Source organism: Aedes albopictus, chromosome 2, assembly GCF_035046485.1.
Source record: "Aedes albopictus strain Foshan chromosome 2, AalbF5, whole genome shotgun sequence".
NCBI classification, from domain to species: domain Eukaryota; kingdom Metazoa; phylum Arthropoda; class Insecta; order Diptera; family Culicidae; genus Aedes; species Aedes albopictus.
The window spans coordinates 445,260,657-445,286,486 of NC_085137.1; the positions used below are offsets into that span (position 1 = coordinate 445,260,657).

At 37.0% G+C, this 25,830-nt stretch overlaps 1 protein-coding gene across 1 annotated transcript in view; it reads left to right on the plus strand.

The window, feature by feature from the left end:
• Positions 1–19,814: 19,814 nt before the first annotated feature.
• LOC109420217 (ribosomal protein S6 kinase alpha-5) overlaps positions 19,815–25,830 on the plus strand; it is a 52,402-nt gene continuing 46,386 nt past the window's right edge. Inside the window, exon 1 of the mRNA XM_029869966.2 lies at positions 19,815–20,070. The gene's annotated coding sequence lies outside the window, so the exon portion shown is untranslated. The remainder of the gene's footprint in view (positions 20,071–25,830) is intronic.

Below are 25,830 nucleotides of genomic sequence, written 5' to 3' on the forward strand. Positions count from 1 at the left end.
TGCCAATGGATTTTCCTACCTAACCTATGAAAAATCTGGTCAAATAACGATACACATTTTATTCCAATGTTCATTTAAATGTCCAGATATCTTACTTGATACTTGATGGGCTACAACTCGTAGCGGTGAGTCTACGCCGAATGAAGTATCCGCCTCCACTGGCCTCTGTCCTGGGCCAATCGCTTCCAGTCGCCCTGAACGTTTAGAGTCCTTAGGTCCTCCTCAAGTCCAGATATCTATGATACTGGAAATCCTCCAGGTGATTTGATCGTTTTCAAGAATTTCATAACGAATTTGTCCATGCACTACACCTGGACATGTTCTCCAGATAGTATACCATCGAATAGTCTCCAGGGTTTGCTGGAAACATTCCTCAAGTAAGTTTTTCAGAAATAACATTAATACATTTTCGAACAATTCAAAGTAATCCATCACCAATTTCTAAAAAAGTTCTTTATGGAATTTTTCAAGTATTTCTGAAAAAAATTGGGATTCTCTGTCATAATTTAAGTATAGGATTCTATACAAAGAATTTAAAAAACATTTCATTTCAACATGAAGAAAGCTCTGACTTCTTCAAGCACTCTGTAATCTGGCTACCAGGAAGATTTATTTCCTGGGACTCAACTAGAATATTTTTCCAGAGTTATACTTGGAATATCTGCAATAACCTTTTTCGGAAATGTACCTTCTAAGCAGAAAACCCCCTGGAAAACCCTATTTGAATTTTTGAACCTTCTAAACAGAATACCCTCTTTGAATGAGTGTAATCAGTTTTGAACCGCTTCATTTTGCCCTCTAATGCTTATCCTTTGACCGATATACTCGTTATTCGACCATTCGACTACCACTTCTGAGTGTCTTTCTGAGTGTCAGTTGTCCACTTTTTCAGAAATTAAATTCAGAAAATTAAGAAAATTGAAAATAGTACTGTCAGTGCTCCGATTTTACCATATAAATCAGTATTACTCCAGAATTACAATATGTAACTGACATGGCGAAGTGTATACAACTGAGAAGGAAATGGGGGTTTTTATATTATATTTTTACACAACCTGAGGGTTGGAGGGATAAGCATTTCTGTATTAACATGCCAAAAGGGTCTAAATCGTTATGGTAAACAAACATATTTATGTCTCTGTCAGGGAATGAAATTATCAGCATTATTGAGACGAAAAGTGGCGTTTTCCGAGTAACCGAATAATTCAACGATTCTTTTTCCAGTGAGAAATGTTTATCGGTCGCTGCTGTTGTCCATGACCAAAGATAGCCGAAAACTGAAAATGCCTCTATTCAATCGAACTTTTTTACACTTAGATGCTAGATTGCATCGCAACCTAGCGATTTGTGACCAAAAAGTGCAACCATACTTGCATCTTGTCACTTTAATTTGAAGAAGAGAGATTCGATGAAGAGAGATTCGATGAAGAGAACTATCTCATGTTACTTTCACCCTTATTTAAACTCAATCTAGATTTTCGTGCTCTAACTTTATCACCTTGCCGGTTATCGCGATTATTATCAGGAGGCAAATAACAAAAATTGTGCCGCCACCCGGATTCGAACCTAGACCCTTCACAAAAATGTTTCTTAGCGCGCACCATAACCACGCGGCCACACAAGCTGCTCGAGAGGAGGAAAAAAATCGATGCATAAGCTACATTTGGTGGTGACGACAAGACGGAAGGTGAACAAAGAGCAGAGAGCGGAGAGAATCAGCTTTCATTGCTAGTGATAATCCTTTTTCGGCGCTGCGGGACGAGCGAGAACGCACATTCTCGGGAGAAAACCGGTTCTGAATTTATCGCACTTCTTTTTTCGCCGATAATGCGTGTGAGAGAGTTTTCTATGATCACGATCGTGATCGATAATTTCATTCCCTGGTCTCTGTAAGGCAAGCTGTAGGGTCTTCCAGATCCACCCACGCATGTCGATATCCTTAACAGAATGCGTGAAGATGGATTTTTCTGATAATGCGTGGGTGGATCGAGAAAAGTCCTAAAGCGACAAAATTACACTGAAGTTTTTTTTTACGCGGTTTTTTTTACGCGGTCCGTCCTAAAAAAAACCGCGTTATTTCAAGACCCGTCGTAAAAAAAAACCGCGTTATTTCAAAAACCGTCGTAAAAAAAATCCGCGTTTTTTTTTTCAAAAACACGCGGAAAATAGTCAGCACCACATCTAACGTGACTTGACTTTTTTTACGACGTTTTTTGAAATAACGCGGTTTTTTTTTACGACGGGTCTTGAAATAACGCGGTTTTTTTTACGGCGGGTCTTGAAATAACGCGGTTTTTTTTTACGCGGGACCATTACCGTCGTAAAAAAAAACTTCAGTGTATGTTTGCTTATCAAAACCAGTTAGACATTTTAACGTGTTAATGCAGATTCAATCTGCTATATATTGTCCGTGCAGTTGCAAATCGGAATTTTTGACACGCGAAAATCGAGGTCTGACCCAAACCGTGCGTCGGACGGAGTGTGCTGGATAGAGGACAAAATTCGCACTCCAGCGCACTACGTCCGAAGTTATGTTTCACGCAAAGAGTGTAGCTTCGTGGTCGTGCGGCTAGTGTCACCAAGCATTTAGTCGCATCGTGCTAAGGGGCGTGGGTTCGATTTCGCCGCAGCTATCAGGAAAAAAAATTCGGCTGTGCCACTGGGCGTTGCATGCTAGTCCGTTGTCTAGTGTCGTGCTTCCTTCAAAGAACAAATCAAGCATGATTTTTCAAATCGACGTATCTAACTTTTTCAGTGATCTGAGTAAATTCATGGTCGATGTTGACGACCATTTCACTAAAATAGTTTTTTATAAAAAGACCTTTTATAAGTTTTTTCGTGCTTAACATCACCAGGGATATAGCACGCACTAGGTAAGAAACAAAACTTACTCATTCCATGTCATTTTCACAATGAATTTTGACAAAAATACACATACACCGGGTTGGTTAGAGATACGTCATGCCAGATACGTCGCTATTGTATGGTTCCAGTTTAGTGTATCTGTTACTTTGGATTTTGGCTAGATACGTCGTTTGGTTTTCTCATATATCAAAACAATGTATCTATCAGTAAAGTTGTAAACATCAAAATAGTTAGATACGTCGTTTCGAAAAATATGCTTACAAGGGAAGGTTACGATGGTGTCCCCCGGGGATTTCAACCGGACTATTTTTGTTGCATTCTACATGTGGAAATACGAATAAATCCAAAGCCTTTCGGGTGATGGGCCAGTGGTGTAGTCAGGAGGGGCCCTCAAAGGGGCAAATTAGGCAAAATATAACATTATTGAAAACGCTCAAACGTCATCAAAATGCAAATTTCACAATGTATTGAAGTAAAAACAGGCAGAATATGCATGAATACGTGATTTCATAATAAATTTATTTTACCATAGGCGTTGCTAGGGTGGGATGGGTGATGAACAAGGTGATACATTTTTATTAAAATAACTTCAACTGGTTCTTACCCTGGCAACGCCTATGGTAAATTAAATTTGATACAAAATCATGTATTCATGCATATTCTGCCTGTTTCTACTTCAAAACATTGTGAAATTTACATTTTGATGACGTTTGAGCATTTTCAATAATGTTATATTTTGCCTAATTTTTCTTTTTGAGGGCCCCTCCTGACTACACCACTGGCCCATCACCCGAAAGGCTTTGGATTTATTCATTTTTCCACATGTAGAATGCAACAAAAATAGTCCGGTTGAAATCCCCGGGGGACACCATCGTAACCTTCCCTTGTTAGTTAAACAAATTAAGCAATAAATCATCGAACATTGATGTAGATTCTTCAATTTGCTTTATGAATCATACATGCAGCTGAAAACCCGGATTTGTTTACATTTGCGAGTTACGTCGGATTGAAAAGTTATGCTTGAAATAGCTCACTGGAAGCATTCAACGTGTCCGTGTCTTTTAAAAGGATTTGGAAAAAATAGATAGTCGCGTGTGGGGAAACTTAGGGTTTCAACCACGACAACAATATTGGACCAAAATTTGCACTTAAGTAGCGTTTATGACGCATATACGGCAGATTAGCATTTATTGACCTGCTGTAAAGGCGCATATAGTGCCAAATAAATGCCATTATAACTGCTGTTTCCTTAAAAGAACTTGCTTGATGCTAGTCATGATCAAGCATATTTCATAAACATGAGATACAATCAGAGCTCAGTAGATTTTTGCTTTTTCTTAATCGTAGCTATTTATAACTGTTTGAATTACACCTAGCTGCAGGGAAGCTAGCAGCCTCCTTTATACTGCAGTGACATACAAATAGGCCTAAAAGTTTAATTGGAAATTGTAAAAAAAAATCGCGTTCTGGTGGGATTTGAACCCACGAATCCGTATTCATAAACCGGCGCTTTAACCAACTAAGCCACAGAACAGGAAACGATTCTGCAGAATAGAAAACTCCTACTATTTTCACAATTCCATCTCACTTTCGGCTGACATGCCAACCTCTCAGCACACAATCCTATGACATTTGTAAAATGGCTAAAAAATCTCTTGACAAACCCTAGTTAGTTTGTCAACTATCTGAAAAAAATTCATGGACAAAACTCTACATCAACAATTGGGTTTTTAAATTAAAAAAAAATTGATTTTTAATTTTGATTTTGGAAACATCAAATCAATTCCAAAGAAATTTTATTAAATTACTTTTTGACAGCTGAGCCGAGTACAAAGTCTGACGAGGGGTGATTCAACGAATCACCTTCATGCAAACTTCAAATTGATTTTTAAATAGGAGGCTGGGCACCAAAAATCGTCAAATTTGGGATTTCGCCTCGGTTTGGCATGCAGATTATATGGGGTTATCTCAACACCGCTAAAAATCCAATCACTCTTCCCTCCACGCATTTTGTCTTGGTTAACATTCTGCAAGTAAGCACTACAACAATAAACCAAATGCACCAGTTGTTGTTTGCTTCTTTCGTCAAATGTTTACCTTTGATTAAAATGGAATTTAGAATTTCCGTGGCCAGATTCCTTATGTAACTATGACTCACACTCGTTCACGCATTTACCGTTCTGTTCGCGTCTGTAAAAATCTTCATTTATACCTACAGCGTGGACAACAACGAGCCCATTGACCGTTACCCATCCTTGTGCATACCCCAGAATTACAAAAAATGCAAATTTTTGGTCGAATGTGAAAATTAAGCCAAGTTCATTGTCTTTCCCTGTTGTTGGTCGGTAGTAGACCGAGCCAAGTTCGTTAACTTCACGCGATGTCGTTGACTGGCTATCGGTACTACCATACTACGCTACAACGACGACGACGATGTGTTTCATAATGAATCCCGGCTGTCGTCGTCGTCGTCGGTGGCTTGATATTTGATCACCTTTCGAATTCAAGTATAACCAGCGAACCAACCACTACCATGTGAACCAAAACGGGAGACAAGATCGAGTTTAAAACGGAAGAAAGCATACCTACGTGCAGATTATCATGTTGACGGTTTTTTGTTGGAGCATTTTTGCGTTTTTTGCCGTTTCTGCTTATTAGCTGACCAATATGGTAATATGATGTGTGTACATATGTGGTTTGGCTCACATAACTTCCATCTTTACTGACTTTACCAGTTCGTCTTCCTGCCTCAACCGGCTGGTGTCGAATGATGGCATCGGATGCGATGGTCTGCAATAAATGCATATAATCTTAGGAAAAAATCCAGTGCACTCTAGTTTTATTTTTTTTAAATTTTTGTAATGTTTGTTTTTATTCATTAAATATTTGTTAGATGCAAAAACTAGGTCTATATATTGTAATATTTTACTGCAAAAAACGAAAAAAACCCCTTTGGGGTCGAAGGGGTCATATATATGACCCCAACATAGAAGCGGCTATATAAATTCACACATTCAATAAAACAGAATACTGTCTTCGGCAAAGTTGTTGCAAATCCTCTATTAAGGGAAAATGGAAAAAAAATTGTATTTGAGACTTTACTGACAACCTAGAACATCCTGAACACCATGAAGTTTGGAGAAACGAAATAATTGACATACAAGTTGTTCTAAAAGTTGAATTTGGATATGGCCTACATTCATATATATTCATTTAACCTTCGTCAAGAATATCAAAAGGTATTTTATATTCTGAGATGTTCTAGGACTCTAGGTGTTGCAAACTGTCCTGTAGTAAAATCCTTCAAATCTGAAGTATAATTTTAAGTGTTTTCGCCATAAATAATAGCCAATATACTGGGAATCGTGAAGCTCGTAAAAGCTACAATGTCATTTACAGACATCATAGTGATATTCCAGGTCAACTAAACTACCTTGGAGTTAAGAACTTCAGGTCTGCAATCGTAACAGTAGCCATATCTGATATACTAAGTAAGGTTGCATAATCCATCGTGGTTACTGAACCAATGTGAAGTCTACTTGGACCAATCTGAAGTGTACTTCATATTATTGTAAAGCTTTGGAGCATTCACGGGCGTCCAAACTGTCATATAATGAAGTCCTTCAAGTCTACAAGAATAATTGTATGTGTTTTCGCCATAAATAATAGCATTGCATAATCTGCTGGGATCCGAGAAGTTCTTGAAATCTCAAGTGTCATTTAGAAACACTATTCGAATATTACAGGCCAGCCAAACTATCTTAGAATTCAGAACTTCAGATCTACACTCGTACAGCTGCCATATATGATATACTGAGTAACGTTGCAGCGGTTCCAGTGGTTGCTGGACCAACCTGAAGTCTACTATATATTATCATGAACCTTTGCGACATTAAGGGTCGTCCAAACTGTTCTAAAGCATAGCTCTTGACAGTAACAGTAGTTATTCTCTCAATAAACTGTAACATTACACATCCAACTGTAATCTGTAATTCCTCTGGCATTTCCTGAGTCATTCCAAGATAGTTTTGTGATATTCCAGATCAACCAAACTAATTTTTCATGGAATACACAACCTTTCATCTACATTTGCAATGCTAGCGTGCTTCATTGCATAATAATATACAAGAAATCATATTTACTTACTAATATTTTTCTCAACTACTAGTAGGTATTGTTCTGTACATTTGAAACATTTAAGATTGTTCTAACCACTATTTTTTTTGAAGTCTGCGTTCTTTGTGGTCATTATTTGTTTAAAAGTTACGTTACCTAGTCTAACCCACCCAGATTCGTGAACTTTTGTGAAACTCAGAATCATTTCAAAATACCTTTAAGATATTTCAGGATTACTTAAATACCCTACAACTAAGAACTTCCAGCTAAGGTTTTGATATGACGAAGCCACATCTCGAGCACAAATTTGAAGGCAAATGTGGGACGCGACCGAGGATAAAGACTGCAGCCATTAACCGAGTGGTGTGGTCAACAATTGTTGATTCAGCTTAATTATAACTGTTATTAACGTATATGAAATTAAAAAAAAAAAAACAAAAAAAGACGCGGACACCGTCTTCAGCCAAAGACTGCACAGACTGAATGAAATTTAACACTAGATAAGGGACACATGGAGCATGCACCAGTGGATACGGAGAAGAAACTATTCTCACGAAAAGTTTCATCGACCGCAGCGGGAATCGAACCCGGACCCCACAGCATGGTGCGATTAGAAGCTTGGTGACCCTACTCGCACGTCTACGAGGCTCCACATAGAATATATAGAAATAGATACAATTATTACAGTTGGTAATGTTGTGTAACTCAAAACAGCAAAAAAGATGATGATGTCCGTTGAACATTCAGAAGATTTACTGGAAATCATAGATTACATGTCGTAGATTTGTATAATTAATTAGTTTCCGTTACACCCGTAGTCTTTAACGAAGAATGGTTTGGATGACCTAGCATATCCCAACAGATCTGATACTGTCTATTGAACTTTCAGATGTCTTACTGAACATGAGAGAATACAAATCGTAGCTTTGTATAATGAAAAAAGTTACTTTTACACCCGTAGGTTTTAGGGATTTATCTCAAGAACAATTTGGAGGACCTGGGATATCTTGGTTGATCTAATACTGTCTATTGAACTTTCAGAAAATTTTCTGGATATGATAGAACACAAACTGTAACTTTGTGTATTGAAAGTAGACTTTAGGATCTAAACTCAAGAACATTATGGATGACCTAGGATATCATGACTGATCTGATACTGTCAATTGAACTATCAGAAGACTTACTGGACGTGATAGAATACAAATCATAGCTTTGTATTATGGAAGATGTTACCGTTACACCCGTAGACTTCGGGATGTAATCTCAAGATCTTTCAGAAGACTTACTGGACATGATAGATTATAAATCGTACCTTCGTATAATGAAAGAAGTTACCGTTACACCGTAAGTTACCCGTTCCGTTACCGTAAAAACCTCTATAATAACGCTTGGAAAAAATGCGGCTGGGAATTCCTAGGAAGTACTCCCGAAGCGGTAAACGCGCTAGTATTTATCAAGAGCATATTGAGGTTCGATTCCCGATCTGACGGGCTTGGTCGTCTAGTGGATAACGCTTCTTATTCATATGCAGAACGTCCTGGGATCAATCCCTGATCAGTTGCTTTTCTTCTACTTTGTATCTCTCTATATACTTTCTCCCGCTTCTCTACATATACAACTCTACTTATACAACTCATGTATAGCGCTTGTCTAGCTGCGCCATGGTACTTTTTGGCGGAGTCATTCTTTTCATAGCGTTCTCATTCCTGCGACCAGATGCGGAGGGATCGTTAGCTTCCATCAAATAAGCCAATACAGAGATTATCAGCATTCCAAACTTATACACTGATAATCTTCTTCTTCTTCTTCTTGGCGTAACGTCCTCACTGGGACAAAGCCTGCTTTTCAGCTTAGTGTTCTATGAGCACTTCCACAGTTATTAACTGAGAGCTTCCTCTGCCAATGACCATTTTGCATGAGTATATCGTGTGGCAGGCACGAAGATACTCTATGCCCTAGGAAGTCAAGGAAATTTCCTTTACGAAAAGATCCTGGACCGACCGGGAATCGAACCCGTCACCCTCAGCATGGTCATGCTGAATACCTGTGCGTTTACCGCCTCGGCTATATGGGCCCTATAATACATAACATTATCTTTATGTGCTCACTTCGGCTAAGTCTTACCATTCACTCCTCATCTCTCACTCTTCATTTCTGACTTTTCACTCCTCATTTCGTACTTCTCACTTCATCACACTCCTCACAGTCCTCACACTTCACTGTTCAATGCCCATTCCTTAAAGTTCGCTTCTGACATTTCACTGATTACTTCTCATTACTCACTTATCACTGTTCTAGATTTCTCATTGATTATTTCTCACTGGTCAGACCTTATAGAACGCAATCAGTGAAGTACTAGATTGAAAGTAGTGAGCTGAATTTTTGTATGGTGAGATGATCAGTTCTCAATTTCTGCAATGAAATGGTGCAAACAGCGTGGGTTATATGTTTTATTGCCTAATTTGATGCTGCTTGAGCAAAAGTTTGGGTAACTGTGTTGTTGTATTATTTATTTCTTGCAACTTCAACAACACAGTTATCCAAACTTTTGCTCAAACAGCATCAAATTAGTCAAGAAATCATATAACCCTCGCTGTTTGCACCATTTCTTTGCAGAAATGCAGATCTGATCATCTCACCATACAAAAATCCAGCTCACTACTTTCAATCTAGTACTTCACTGATTGCGTCCTATTATTTAATTCTCACCAAGCTTGGAAAGCATCAGTGTCAACACGAGTCGTTACGCTGTTTTTACAGAAGCGTCTGTCTCTCTCAATGTCATCGAATCGGGAGGATAACTCTAACATAACAACAGTTCGCGTTCAGTTTTGCATGATAGATAATTTTAAAACAAATCTCAATCAGATCTCCCATTTTCCCTCATTAGCAAACACCTATCCCGTGGTGATTGTGGAGATTCAGAGGTATTCGCGGTCTCTGGTAGCAACACTCATCACATCCTGATATTCCTTTCTCTTCCCAACTGACTATAGATTTTTTTTTTTTTTTTTTATAACGAGATTTTTAGCCCTAGGCTAGTTCATCTCGGAGCCCACGCTTTACTTCCCTTCCGAAGGAAGAACTCACATTTTGCGAGTTTGTCGGGAGTGGGATTCGATCCCAGGTCCTCGGCGTGATAGTCAAGTGTTCTCACCATCACACCAGGTCCGCTCCACATCCCAACTGACTGTAAGGACTGGGCCGGTGCCGTTATTTATCAGAAATGTATGAGCGGCTAAAATGGTACTATGAATAAATGGAGTGTTTCTTAAACATTTGAGTCTAAGTTCAATTAATTTAAGTTCGTATCAATAACGCATGATATGCACATTCAGTCTAAGCTAAGCTTAGAAGTACCTACTGAATGCAAATATTATCCTTATTGTGCACTGTATTTTCGCCACAGTGCAGTTGCACAGCAAACATCGTCCATCGCAGACAACCTGCCCATCTTCAGTCAAAACAAGTTAGCTCAATATTTTCCTGCTCATCTATCTATAGGTAGGTATGCATACATGTACCGCTAAGTGCTTCGGTTGCTAAATAGCTGCTCATTAGCACCGGAGGCGCCTCTTTTGGCTGGATCCAACCGGACAAAACTCATTTGCGTGAAAAGTGATATCTTCCTACCATTACCTACAACAACAATGTTAAATATGTGCACTCAAACTGGTTGAGTTTTGTTTGTATCACTCCCGTGCGCCGTGCACTCTCGCTGCGATCGTTGTATAACGTGTGTGTAGTGTATGCAGTTCTTCGTTGCACAAAGTTTTGCGGAGGTGCTTCCGAATCTTGCGAAGCTATGTCGTGGCAGGCAGTGTTGAATCAAAACAAGAGGTTGGTTGGGTGGGCACTGGGCACCCCACCGCACCGACCCGAGTAGACTGGTCGCTTTTCACGATGCACTCAAACAGGTACATGGCGACATAGCCTTCAAGTTCTGATATAGTGGTTGTCTGTTAGTGGGAATAAGTAACTGTATGTATGCAAGAGCTGTACATAGTTTGCTGGTTGCCATGAGAGTAAGTTGAAAACTTACAAGTTGGCTATAATCGCCACATAGCTTACTTACCGAATGGTTCAGTTTGTGTGCGTTGAAGAGTACTGGGATAGTGTTGCCAGTTTGTTGTTCCTTATTCCTTATTCCCCAGAAAACTGACAAATTTTGATGTTCCTGTATCTGAAGATTTGTCATGCTGCATAGGATTTTAATCAATATTGTCTATGGAGGAGTGTCCTTTGGAAGTCCCTTTCCTTTAGGTTTGTAGATTAGATTTTCGACGATTCTCGATTTCGTGGAATCGAAAGTCAAACCTTATTTTATTGGCCATGAATATACATAGCGCTAAACTGAATATCATCCCGGGTGGAGGAGAATCACAAGAATTGACAATTTATGCCCGTAGTGCGTCTCTAAAGTCGCTATTTTAAAGATGTTTCAACTAAAGTTACTTTTTCTGGCTAAAATACACTATTTTCAACTTGCTTAAGCATTACATTTTTTGCAAAGTTTTGTCAACGAATAACTTGCGTTTGCATGAGGTAAATAATAGATAATAAATGAGATTCAAGTAGACTAAGTTTTGCCAAAAATTAACCCAAAAACTTGTCCCGGAATTTTTCCAAGAATCATTCAGAATCCCAAGTGAAGATGTAATAAAAACCTAAAAGTAAAGTAGAGTGACAATGATTTGGATGCATTTTTTCGGCTTCACCAGTCGGCCAGTATGTCGTGTGAAGTAGACGTACACCCAGCCAAATAAACTTAAGATTTCCAAAAGGCGCAACTTATGAAACCGCCTTTAACCCTTATGTGGCCGACAGGGTACCCGGGTACCCAGCACCCATTTAAAATACACGGTGTAGAAAAAAGCAAAAAGCAATTCATAATGATTCGAATAAATGTCATGAGGTCGCCTATGACGTGGAATCGTCTCACAGCCTGGCTTTTATATATGTTTAGCAACATGGTATTCTCAAGCGTCGGTAGCCGTGTGGATAAAATACGAGCTCAGTGATCCCAACGCTCATGAATCGAATCCAGTTTGCATCATTTAAAGATTTTCTTGCTTCTATCTTATGAAATTTGTCATAACAAGCACGATCGATTTTCATAATCTATTCTTATGGCATCCATAATTTTTAGTTATAGCAAAAATTCATGAGGTATTTCAATGAATTTTATTAGTTTTTTTTTCGCTGAGTGTAGGAACTTGAAGCATTTGAAGGCAAAGGCGTTAAATTCACAAATTGAGAGAATAATTTGTGAAAAAATTACCACTTGTTTTGATGGGATTTGAGCCCACGACACCGTATCGCTAGTCCGGCGCTTTAGCCAACTAATCCACAGAACAAGTTACGATTCTGCGGAATAAAAAGTTAAACTGGATTCAAAGCACCACTCTTACCGGTTCCGTATTTCACTTCTTTATCTTTCCTTCAGCTCTGAGATGTCAATCTCCCCCACTATCGCAGCCTACGAACAACCAGTGTGAAGGTATCATTTTTAGAATGTTGATATTAGAGCTCGATTGACACATACTAAAATAGAGTGCAATGAATTTTACAAATAAAATTTCACATAAACTAAAGCCCAGTGTCAAAATCACATCTCATTCGATTCATTAAATATCGAGAAACATAATGCTAACTTGATCATTTTGTATGTAAATTGGCTGTTGGTCGTATTGTTTGGTACGTCATTATTGTATTGCTTCAATGTTTTTCTCTAGATGTGTTTCAGAATAACGTAAATTATTTCTCTCATTTTTTTACAAATTCTGTTAAAGAAGTTCTTATATAATTTTAAATAAATCTGTTGCAATGGCAATCGTCGTCCTTCTCTAAGGAATATTCTAATTCTAGCAGGTTTTCAATAGCACTTATCAGAATATGTTTTATTTAAATAATTCCGCAAATATCACTAAATAATTCATCAAACTTCAATTAGTTTTCCCTGAATGTCTCAAACTTCGAAGATAATGTTAGTTAAGAGGACACGTTGCATCAGTGCAATCATCCGCCATTGCTCTGCTGCAACAAATATATAAATATCAAATTCTACAAGAGCTAGTAAACCTTTAATTTTAAAACTTCTCAACTCAGGGTGTTTATTACCTGGAAAACCCTTGAAAACTGGGAATTTTGTTTAACAGGGGAAAACCTGAAATACTCAAAGAATATTGTGAATACTTAGGCCAATTCAATAAACATTGGGTCGTATAAAAAGTAGCTATTGTTACTTCTTGTAGATCTACTCAGAAGTAGAGTATTCGATTTTGTAGTGTTATTGTATCCATCTGGAAAACCGGCTACAAGATTTTTTCTAGAAGTTCCACCAGGTTTTCTTCCTGAAATTTCTTTCGAAATATCTCTTGGAATACCTTCCAGAATTTCCCATAAGATTTCCCCCTTCCGTATTTTTTTTTCAGAAAAAAAATGTATTTCTTTTTGAATTTCTCCCGAAGATTTTTCCGGATTCCTACCAGCATTTTCCAAGATTCGCACATTTGTTTTCGGAATTTTTCCTTGAAAATTTTTCAGGATTCCTGATTTCTCCTGGAAATCTTCTAGATTGATTTCTCCTGGAATTTCTTCCAGAGGTTTTTCCGGTATTGCTCCCAGTTCCCGGGGGTTTTTACCAGGATTTATTCCCAGATCTCCACAAGAGGTTTTTTTTTCAGGATATGTACAGGGGATAGACAAAATGATCGGGACAGGCAAAATTTTCACTTTTCAAAAAAATTCAAATAGCTGTAACTTTTGGAAAAGTGCATCGAATATTCTCAAATTTTCACTGTAAGTTGTTCAACTATTTCTGTATCAGTGGACAAAATTTGAAAAAGATCGAGCTTTTCTGCACGAAGTTATAAGCGTATTAGAAAAAGGTAGAATTATCCGATAGCCAACTTTGAGCTGTTATATCTCCGGATTCAATAAACCGAATGCAATGAAATTTTGTCAATTTATGACTCATATAATGAGCTTTGAAAAACGTTTAATTTTACCTTTTTTTATAATCTTTATAACATCGTGTAGAATAGTCCGATCTTTTCCAAACTTTGTCCACTGATACAGAAATAGTTGATCAACTTACAGTGAAAATTTGAGAATATTCGATGCACTTTTCGAAAAGTTACAGCTATTTGAAATTTTTTTGGGAAGGGAAAATTTTGCCTGTCCCGATCATTTTGTCTATCCCCTGTATATCGTAGTTGTTGTCACGGGATTTCTGTTAGAGTTTCTCTAGGGATTCCTCTTGAAGCCACGATTCCTTCCAGTGTTCCTCTTCAGGAGATCTTCCTGGGATTTCTACCAGCGTATCCTGTAATTTCTTCAAGAAATTGCCGATAGCTTTCTTTAAGATTTTCCTTATAGATTTCTACAGAAGTTCGAGCTGGGGTATTTCCTAAAGTTTCTCGCGGGATGTTGAAGTTTTATTCGAGATTTTTCTTGGAATTTCTCCCGGGACTTCTCTCAGAAGATTTCTTCCGGTTTTGGAATAGAAATACACTAGAACTTCAAAGGCGCTGTAGTCACTTTTCATATTTAATTAAATGAAAAATTTTAATTGCAATAATTGATTGTTTTTAAGTGTCGAGGTTGTAGAGGATATTATACTATAATAAACAAAATTTATTTGACACTTCTAGTACTGCTGCTGACGCTGTAAGGGCGTGGCAAACTAGATGTTAGTCACACGAACAGTCGCGACATGGAACTTCTGTGGCTAGTTATTCTAATGGTGTTGGTCCTGAGATGTCTTCCAGAGTTTTTTTTTTTCTAAATTTTCACTGGACTTTTTCCTAAGCTTTTTTCGGAGTGTCTTCTGGAATCTTTGCAGGAGTTACTGCTGGTATTTCTCATGGAGTTCTTTCCATGATTTCAATCAGATCCTTTTCTAGACTTTTCCTTGTAGTTGTTTACCAGATTTCTCGCAGTGATCCACCTGAGATTATTTCCTGCTTTTCTCGGAATTATTCCCAGAGTCCACCATAAATTACGAGATTTTTTGTAACAAATTCACAAGAAATATCTGAAGGAATTCCGGTGAAATTTTACGGAAAACTCCGTAGACTTATTGGAGGAACCTTGAGAGGAACTTCGAAAGATATCCTGAGAGAAACTGAGATATCTCGAAATAAATAGTTCCGGGAGTAATCCCAGGAGGAAATATTAGCGTAATTTGAAGAGGAACTCCGAAAACCTCTAAGAGAAATTCCGGGAGGAACTACGGGTCAAATCCAAGAGATATATCGGAAAACTCTGTTGAATAAATCCCAAGAAGAACTTCTGCAAAAATCTCGAGAGAAACTTCTGGAAAACTATCCCGAAACCACTAAGACAAATGGAAGAACTTTGGAATAATGTTTGCAGTATCTCTGTGAGGCATCCAATGAGATACTATGGAAGAAATCCCGTCAAAAACTCCTGCTGAAATTTTGGGAGGAACTGTGGTACAAATCCCGGGAATAGCTGTCAGAAATCCCGACAGAATACCGAAAAAAATCTCGGAAGGAACTGCTTATGGAAGCCTCATGTTATACTAGGGGAAACTGGAGAAAACCAGAAAAAAAAACTTAATTTTAAGTACAAACGTCATATAATACCAGTTCAACATTGCATCAAAAATTCAAAAGCACAAATCTCAAGAAGTTAACATCCAACAAGAGTGTATTTTTTTATTTAGTTCTTGCTCATTTTTAATAAGCTAAAAATAAGAAAATCCGAGGCGCTGGTTTGATGATTCGTGAGATTTGTGCGCTCAAAATCGTGAGTAGGTTCAAAAGCCGGCTATCGTGGCAGCCATCTTGGGATTCTAACGAGCTTGTCTTTAAGGACGAACTCGCGGGAAGAATTCTGCTAGAAACCGGGAAAGAAATTAAAGGAGAAATTGCGGAAGAAATCCTAGGAGAAATTCTGGAAGGAATTCAAGGAAAAATCGAGGACTGAATTTTGAAATGCCAACACGACTACACTACTAGCACAGAGAACAGACATCTATGTTCAGTTTTAAAATATAATGGTCATATATGGTCTGTGGAATTACTGATTTTACTGAATGTCTTTTTCCTGATTTTTTTTCAAAATGTTTGGATGGTCCTCTCCTCTTCTTGGCGTAACGTCCTCACTGGGACAAAGCCTGCTTCTCAGCTTAGTGTTCTATGAGCACTTCCACAGTTTTTAACTGAGAGCTTCCTCTGCCAATGACCATTTTGCATGTGTATATCGTGTGGCAGGCACGAAGATACTCTATGCCCAAGGAAGTCAAGGAAATTTCGTTTACGAAAAGATCCTGGACCGACCGGGAATCGAACCCGTCACCCTCAGCATGGTCATGCTAAATACCCGTGCGTTTACCGCCTCGGCTATATGGGTTTGGATGGTAGTATAGTTGTAAGTGTCAAAGCAAAATCTCTGTCTAGTAAATTCATTAACCATTTTTTGTGTTATTTTCAAAAGAGTTAAAAAAAGTTCTTGGAAGAATTCAGGAATTTTGTGGAATCTGTTGAATAATAAATCTTGCGCATTTTTTACTTAAGTTTTTAGGACATTTCTGTACAATTTTTGAAAAATCAAGAAATTTTTAAAAATTTGCTATTTTTTCAATTAAATTTGACTTTTTTGGTTTTTTGTTTGTTCAATGCGTAGGGCTGTTACAGTGGTTCAGGTCATAAAAATATTACCCTGTTGGGACTAGTAATCCTACATTATAGAGATATGCGGAGGCGGCCATTGTAAGCCAATCGTGCAGAGAGAACTGTCAAAAAGCGAGCCAAATGAACATGTTTATCTTTTGCAGGAATGCGTCGTTTGAATGGTATTGTAATCAGAACTAGTTAAATTATAATTATATATTTTTAATATTAAAAAGCTGATTTCATATGTGCGTTCAGTAAAAAGATAATATTTCAGGTGTCATGATTCATCACTAAGCTTTCAATCGAATCATAGAATTTTTGTTTTTCAATGATTGTTTGCCTCGCGTTTTTTGAAGTGATAAAAAACTGTCAAAATTCTGCAGCAACACATCAAAAAAGGTATCATCGCAATCACTGCGAGTGAGCATGTAGGATGATATTTTTTTCAATATTCGCTTTGGTGGCAGAGAATTATTACTTTGCAATTCCGAGCCACATATCCAACATGGCTACCAATGCTGATGATGCCAAAAAAAGCCTTAATTATATCTGATTTCTGAAGCTTATGCTCATTAAAAGCTTTTTTAGCTGCTCTTCTCGAAAAAACTTCCATTGCTGCTGCTTCATTCACGTCTGCCGATATAATTAGCGCTATTCTTTGCAAAGCATTTCAGATTTATTCGCTGTTATTTTTTTTTTTTCAAAATTTGGGGGTAGCCGGTATTTTGGGCACTTGACGCTATAACTCAGTCAATTCCAAACCAATTGACTTGAAATTTTGTACACGGCTAGATACTACACGTATCTCACCGCGTTCCAAAAATTGTGTCAATTGATTCTGAATTGGCTGAGTTATAGCAGAAAAGTGCCCAAAATAGGACCCCTGCCGAGATTGATCCACTTCCCTATAATTGGCAAACGTAAACAAAACAACTTGCACCATAACAAAGTCACGCACAAAGCTTGAACATCTAACTTTGTGGCAAGTGTTGGAAGCTATTGTAAACAAAACAAACAGCGTTGCCCAATCGCCATACTTCCGCTTATCTCTATGTAGAGCAATGTTTCCCAAACTTTTAGGAAGTATCGCCCCCTTAGAGCTTCAAAAAAATATTTTCGCCCCCCTAAGTGCGGTTTTATTTTTTTTTTTTTTTCTATAATAGAAGGCTGAAACTGTGGTTAGCTAAAGCCTTTAAAAGCGCTACTGTGGCAGATATAGCAGTGCCATTCAGTGTATCTATATCTGTGTCCCTCTCATTTTCTTTAAAATGTTTTGTAAATGCGTTGATTTTCCGCATTTGAAAAAAAAAAATGTAGTGAATTTTCTTCGTACTTACAAAAAATTGTGTTTATGCCTACTTCTCAAACCTTTGTTAATTGAACATTTATTAATCGAAATAGAACGAACTGTAAACACATATGAACACTCGATATTCCTACCAGATGTTTTATAATTATCATTTTTAAAAGGACTTTTTCAACAACTTAGAGTCAATGTTTGGTCACAAGTAGCCAAATAATACTGGTGGAGAATTTGAAAACAATTAAACATATGTTATGTGAAAGTGCAACACAGAAAAATATCGGTGCGTTGCCGAGGGCTGAAAATCTCGATAATAAAGAAAAGTAATAATAATAAATATTGGTGTATTTTCAAATGTAGTTACGTTTCTCCAGATTCAAATCAACGAGCTTCGTATAAATTTGAATGCTTTCTGAGTTTTAAAAAATTATCAAATAAATAAATATGCAGCATTCATGACTAGATTTAAATGGAATATTTAAATGGAATTTTACGCAGAGTTTTTGGAATGTTTTCAAATTAACTTCAGTAAATTTGGAATTCCTCCGAAAAGCTTCTCTGAAATATTTTTAAACACAGTTGTTTGTAAACACTGTGATACGAATTAAATCAGCAAAATGTTCTAAAATTCGTCTGATATTCATGTTTTTGCTTGGAAATTCCATGAATAAGTCCGCCTACGAGTTGAAATGCAATTTTTCTCATCATTTCGCGAAAAAAACTATGTTCTTTTCATAATTTTGACAAAAACTAATCACGATTCACGAATGTTTATTATAGGAGTTTCCAAAAATATTTTTATTTAGATTTCCAGAATCACACAAACCCTTCAGAAATACGTGTAGCGGTCTTGTCTAGCAATTTTGCGAAAGAGTCCACATTAATTCCAATAATTCTGTAAAATTAAGTCCATGCTTTTGTTTAATAGTCACAGCATTTTTTTATTATCCTAGACAAAACTTGAACTGTAAGCTTGAATGTCAGGGAGATTTTATGATTCAGTTCACTTTCTCGACTTGTAATTCAATACTTTCGATGTTTTCCAATCATTGAAAAATTAGCCCCCCTTTTTAGTATTTTCGCCCCCCAATTTGTATTTCTAAAATTTTCGCCCCCCTGGGCCTGATTTTCGCCCCCAAGGGGGCGATTTCGCCCACTTTGGGAATCACTGATGTAGAGGATTTCTAGTTGGGACTTGCTAGGTACTTTTCAAAATAATATTGTTGTCCAGTTGAATACATCATGTGTACGAAATAACTATCAGTAACCATATGTTACGTAATAAGAGCGTATCTGTTTTCGTAAACAAAAACAGTAAATTCCTTTTTCTAAATAAGAGAATAGTATCGGCTCGGATATAACAGAGGCATAACCATGTAGGTAGAGAGACAGCTTTAATTACTTTCAATCTAGGTATTAGATTATTTCGTAAAAACAACTGAGTTGAAATATTAACATTTTTCAATCGGGTATCAATGAGAAATTCCAAGATTTCAGCTTGTTGAGATGCTTTTATTCGATTCTGCCATCACTTCCCTTAAAACGGTAGTAGTTTAACATATGCTGAGTTTCAAGCATTGCTCCAATTACAAGTTAAAAGAGAATTACCAACCATCATCTAGTCGACGCGACCTTATACTATTTTAGTTTAGTAGTTAGGTATATGTATGCAAATCAACCCAAATCCACCGAGCAGACAACCAAAGCCAACTAACTACCTACAAACAACTCGAAAAGAGGCACGTTACTTCCACTACCTCTCCCTTGGTACCGTAGAGGGGGGCCAACCGGTCCTCCGATGGTATTTGTTTGACTCACACACACACCATCAAACCCACCACTCTTGAGAGCCAGAAGCGGAACAAGTGGAGCCCACCACTTTTACTCGGATTTTCATCGTCCCCTGAGACGGTTGTCGTCGGTCGTCGGTCGTCGTTGTGTTCCCGTTTGTTGGATTGGATGTGTGCCACGCGCGCGGTTTTCCACATTTTCAATTTTCCTCGGTGCTGGGAAGGGCTCTCGACAACAACTGTTAGTGAGAAGTGTGCACAGTGCAAGGATTAAGCCATATTCGGTGTGAAATTTCGGAATTTACCGAAATTCGGACTTTGAGAGTGATTACCAGTTTCGAGGGGTTTAAAAGTAAGTAGTTTTGGTTTGTGTAGCAGATTGAGGGAATTGGTAGCATGTCTCCCACTGCGTCAAATAAGTGTATGCCATCCGGATAGGAAGAGTTGGAAAAAAGGTTCAAAAATATGGCCATGGATGAAGTTTGTGGCATTACCTCAAGTGTATAATTGTAGTGTAGATCATTGTTTTTTCTCGAAATTTTGATTCATATGTTTACTGAAATCAATTTCACAATATTTTATGGTCTTCGTACATTTTTGCAATTGAGCAATCGATCAGCAATGCATTACACAAAAATAGTTGAAACAAGAACAAGTCCAATATTGAAAATTTAATAATAACTTAAAGCAAGAAAAGGTTTGCTCCTTTTGATTACCAAGCATTTTTTTACAAGTTTCACCAGAGATTTACTCAATGAAAAACTTTTGCCAAGGCAACAGCGAGTTAGTGTGTGGTGTTGGTTTAAAATCGGTAGAGTAGACGACCGGTTGATGGGTGTTGTTGGTAGGCGTTCGTGGTACATATACAGTGGTTTACAACCTGGATACTCCATAAAAGGGGGTAATTTCGTCATTATAGGGGTAAACCCTTTCTTTCCCGAGACTTTGTTCGAGTAGTTGAATGAGTCAATTGGTAAAGCGAATTTTATAAGACTATTACCCATAACAATCTATCTTATTTCAAATCCAACACTTCGGAGGAATTTCGCTGTTTTAAAAATATGGCTGTTGTGTAAATTACGCTTTCCTTTCAGTTAAGTTGATTATAGTTGAGTTTCAAAAATACAAAAAATCTTCGGGATATTGAAATATGTAACAGTGAATACCTACTTATTGTGCAGATGCTTGTGTTGTGAGCTAACTTATTGTGGGATTTATTCAATTATTTTTAATATCATTCGCAAAACAAACAGCGTACCTATCGTAAAACGGGGTGACTTTGATAGTGCGGTAGACACAGTATATTTTATCTTATAACCATGATTCCTTCAATTAGTTAAGAAAAAGGCAAAACTATACATATAAAAGTCGATTTCAGAGGTATTTTTATTATAATCAACCTTATACAAAACTTTTTGAGCAAAAACAACATGTTAAATTGTCGATATTTTCGTCATTTGTCAACGCCTTCAAACAATCTGCTGTGCAACAATGTTTTTTACTATTTTTCAACGAATAGTCACCTATTTACGATAGAACGATCATAGTAGATTAAAAATCTGGAATTGAATCTCTTTACAAAGCGTATTTACGAGACTCACAAAAGTAAAATGGAACAGAAATCTCCATACACCGATGGATGAACGCCAAAAAGTATGCAATGCCCTTCACGCAGAAAAAAATATATTGAACTCAAAAATAAAGTGCTTTGAATCAAAGAAAATAAATCATTGAACCACGGCCTAATACCTTTTTTGCTTTGAATCTAAAATATTTGGCATTAGTTTCAAAGCATTCATTTCATTGTTTTTAAAATCAAGCCTCGCGGCGTTGATTTTAGTTTCAAATACTTCTTCACTTTGAATCTATAACATTATTGCTTTGAAACTAAGCAATTTTGTGATTTCAAAGTCTATATTTTTTAGAAACAAATATCCATCGACTTAGATTCAAAAACAAAATATTTTTGTTTGAAAGTGGTAACGAAATGAAAAAAAGCATGCGAGAATCGAACACGAGTACTGTTGTAATATGCATCACTGATAGCGAGCTATCGTTCACGGCCAGATCTGCTCTTGAAAATCTCAGGGTAAAACTGAATCATCTTGTTCATTATTGGCTACGTGCATTCTCCGATATTGAAATCAAAGAAAATATTTTTTGATTCAATAAACTCGCGACTTAGAAATGAAGTCTGTTTGAATTTGGTTCTAATATGTGTTATTTTTCTGCGTGTTGTAGCTTTATCTAGTTGTAACTGTTATTTTCTAAATTTGTTCATAAAAAAATCGAAAACAACTCAAATAAAGAGAACTCACTATGCGCAGTATAAATCATATGTTGATTTTATACAGATTTAGATCCTCACTTATTGTTTTGTTAGTACTAAGCGAGTTTTTTTGTTAGCCTCAATTCTTGGCGGTATTCTCATGAGATTCACAAACACATTCTCGTACATTCAATTTAATTCGATTTGCGAATTGAAATTCTCGTACATATTCTTGGTACATCTCTTGGAAGATTTTTATGGCAATTTACGAATGACATTTCTGGAGGTATATATTCCACAAAATTTTCTTGAGAAATTTCTATAGAGGACCAGAAATTTTACCAAGAATTCTTTTACAAAACCTACCATGCTTAAGCAATTCCTCCATGGATTATTTCAGAATTTTCTCCGGGAATTCTTTCAGAAAACCATCCACGGAATCCAGACATTCTAACTGCGTTTTACTTTTAGAAAAGGAAGAGTCCAGAGATCTTTGAGAATTTTCTTCAAGGATTACATCAAAAACTTGTGCAAATGTTCCTTTAGAAATATATGGTTGAGGGTGGCATAAGTTCCTCCATAAATTTTCCAAATAATTTCTACATAGAACCACCTGAAATGGCTTAATTGATTTCTTAGAAATTCTATAAATCGGCACAAACATTTCAAAAGGGCGTAACTGCATTTTGAAACAAATCCCTCTTTCACATCTGTACATCGTATTTCAATGCCGCCATGCAAATCACCGCCAGTATTGGAAAAAAGAGAAATTTCTCTGTCTAGTAATGTTTGTGAATTTCGTGGGAAACTTAAAATATGACCCACAGATGTGAAAGAGTGGTTTGTTTCAAAATGCAGTTACGCCCTTTTGAAAAGTTGGTGCCGAAATTATCTCACGCACCTCCCGCTTATGGAACACTTTGTATAGGACATCACCTGATATTTGAGTTAGAGCTATCACACTTTTCAGAACCCACCCCTTCTCAAAGCGTGGCGTAATTTATGAACTTTCCCCCTTCGGAAGTAACTCCAGGAACTCTATTTACAAAGTAATCCCAAGGTTGTTTCAGTAATTCCTCCATCGGTTGCTTCGAAAGTTCTTTCAGGGTTCCTTCTATAATTTTTTTCATGGAGGAAATTCTCCTAAAATTCTTCTATATACTTTGTTAAGTGATTCCCGTAGGTATTCTTTCAGTGATATTTGCAGAAATTCGTACCGTGATTCCTTTATAAGTTCCTCCGGGTATTCTTCCATGTATTTCACCAGAAGTCCCTCCTGTATTTCTTAAAAGAATAACTTTAGGAATTTTTACTGGGATTCCTTAACCCTTATGTGGCCGGCAGGGTACCCGGGTACCCAGCACCCATTTAAAATACACGGTGTAGCCACATAACGGTTAAAAAATTCAGATATTTCATCGGCAACAATTCCTAGAATGTTTTACGCGAATTCCTTTGGAGATTTTTTATGATATTTTTCTAAAAACCTTTACAGAAGTTTAAGTATTTCTCCAGACATAGTTCATGAATTTCTCCAGGAATTCTTTCAGAAAATTCTTCATGAATTTCGATAAGAAATTTCCTTAGGATTTTTTCTGAATAATTTATTGATAACTGTGGACTTCGTGGCCGAGCGGTTAGGGGCGCCACTCATCCAGCCGTTTCGTAAACTTCGGAGTGCCGGTTCGATTCCCGCTCCAGTCGGTGAAAAATTTTCGTCTAACGGAAAATTCTCCACTGGGCTACTGGGCCGTTTCGTGTGTTGTCCGTTGTCTTATGTTAGTGGTAAGGTACACCTTACAAACAAGGGGGGGGGGGGGGGGGGGGTTAAAACGGGTGGGTCAAGATGAAAAGCGAAGTTTTTTTTTTCAATAAAATTAAGAATTTTATCCTTCGCTAAAAGTTTCTTTGAATTAAAAACTATGTATTAGAGCAATCAAATTGTTTATCATAATTAAAAAACATCATGTTAACCCGCTGTTTCATCTTACCCCACCCGTTTCAATTTGCCCCGGTGTATCTTAGTTCAGTCTGTGCAACCTCTGGTTGAAGACAGTGTAGTGTCTGAGTTGTAGTAGTAGTGTAGTTTCTGAGGGAGTTTTTCCAGAAATTTATTTAGTAACTCTTATTAGAATTTCTTCAGAAAATTCCTAAGGATTTTTTCACATATCTCCAGGGATTTTTGATAGACAATTTATTCAAAAAATCCTCCAAACCCAACAAACATTTTTGCTGAACAAGAGTGGAATAAACCACTCTTAAGCAAACTTCTGCTTAAGAAACTACGGTTCAACTAGTTCTGTTTCTTGGGAAGCTTCTTTCAGAAATTACTCCTTCAGAAATATCACTAAAGACTCCTTCAGTAGTTCAAGGATTTTTCATGAATATCAGTAAGACACGGAGACAAATTTCGTTCGTTTGAAACAAAAATGTTCATATTTATTCGGTAATCTAATAAAATGTTTAAAACTAAAATTTTAATTTTTAAAACTAACGCAATTACATATTGATTTCGACAATACCCATTGAGGAGAGGGGTTCCGCCGTCGAGAACATAAACAAAACTCACAAGCTCCAGCTGCAACATCAAACAAGATTTCCTTCTGCAAAAAAGGCAAAGTTTACCAAAAGTTTCCACGAAATCCCGTTGTTTTCGGGAGCGTGTGTTATCTAATAAATGTACAGTTGATGTTGGCATTGGAAGTACAACACGGGAGGTAGTTTTTCCAGGGAAGGAAATGACTTAATAAGTTTAATGGGAAAACAAATATTTCCGTAGGGCCGACCTGCCACAAAAAAAAACAAAAATATTTACATTTATTTCTAACATGATCTGTCAGAAGATGCATTTTTGTTTCAAACATGGATTGCATTAGCTTCAAATGTGTCGTTCGATTTACCCCAAACAGTTTTATTTTTGTGACCAGAACAAATTGACAATTTATTTGAATTTACCTCAAATATTTTTGATTTTAACGTAGTTTTTTCTGCTTGGAAATTACCTCAAAAAAAATTCCACGGATTTTTTTTTAATTTTCAGAGAAATTTCGGCGATTCCTTCGGAAAGTTCTCCAAAGGTCATCCAGGAATCCTTTGGAAAGTTTCGTCAGGGACTACCGAAGTAATGTCTAGAAGGTTTTCTTTAGGAATTCCTTCTGCATTTCTTTCAGAAATATCTCCTAGGATTTCTTCAGTGATTCCTTCACAGATATTTACAGAAGTGTTTTATGAAATTTCATGAAAACACCATAAACAGTAATTCTTAAAAGGTTACCTGAAGGAATTTCATGGGATTGTTTAAAAAACTGATGAAATTCAATTTTATTGAAACAATTTCAGAAACAATCGTTAAAGGAGCTCCTGGAGAAACCCCTGGGGAATACCCGGAGAAGCTTCTAAAGTGGTTTCGGAGAAATTTCTAAAAGGATTAATTAGTAACGTTTGGGGAAATTTAGGGAAAAAACTACGGATAAGTTGCTGAGAAAATCCTTGAAAGGATTTGTAGAAGACATCCTTGAAGAATTCCTGAATTAAATATCGATAAAGTTTCTAGAGGAATTCTTGAAAAATATACGGAAATACGTTCCGAAATTGGAGACAATGGTACTGGAGGATTTCTTACACAAACCTCCTAATAAATTTCTAAAGCGAATTGCTGGAGGATGATGTGGAACAAACTCTGTGAGAACTTCTGGAGATACTTCTGGATGATTTTTTTTTGCAAAATGTCTGAAGGTATTAGGAATTTTATATACCTGAAACAATTTTCCTAGAGGAAAGAAATGTCAAGAAATAAATCCTTTAGTGATTTCTAAAACAGCTCATGAAATAATCTCAGAAAGA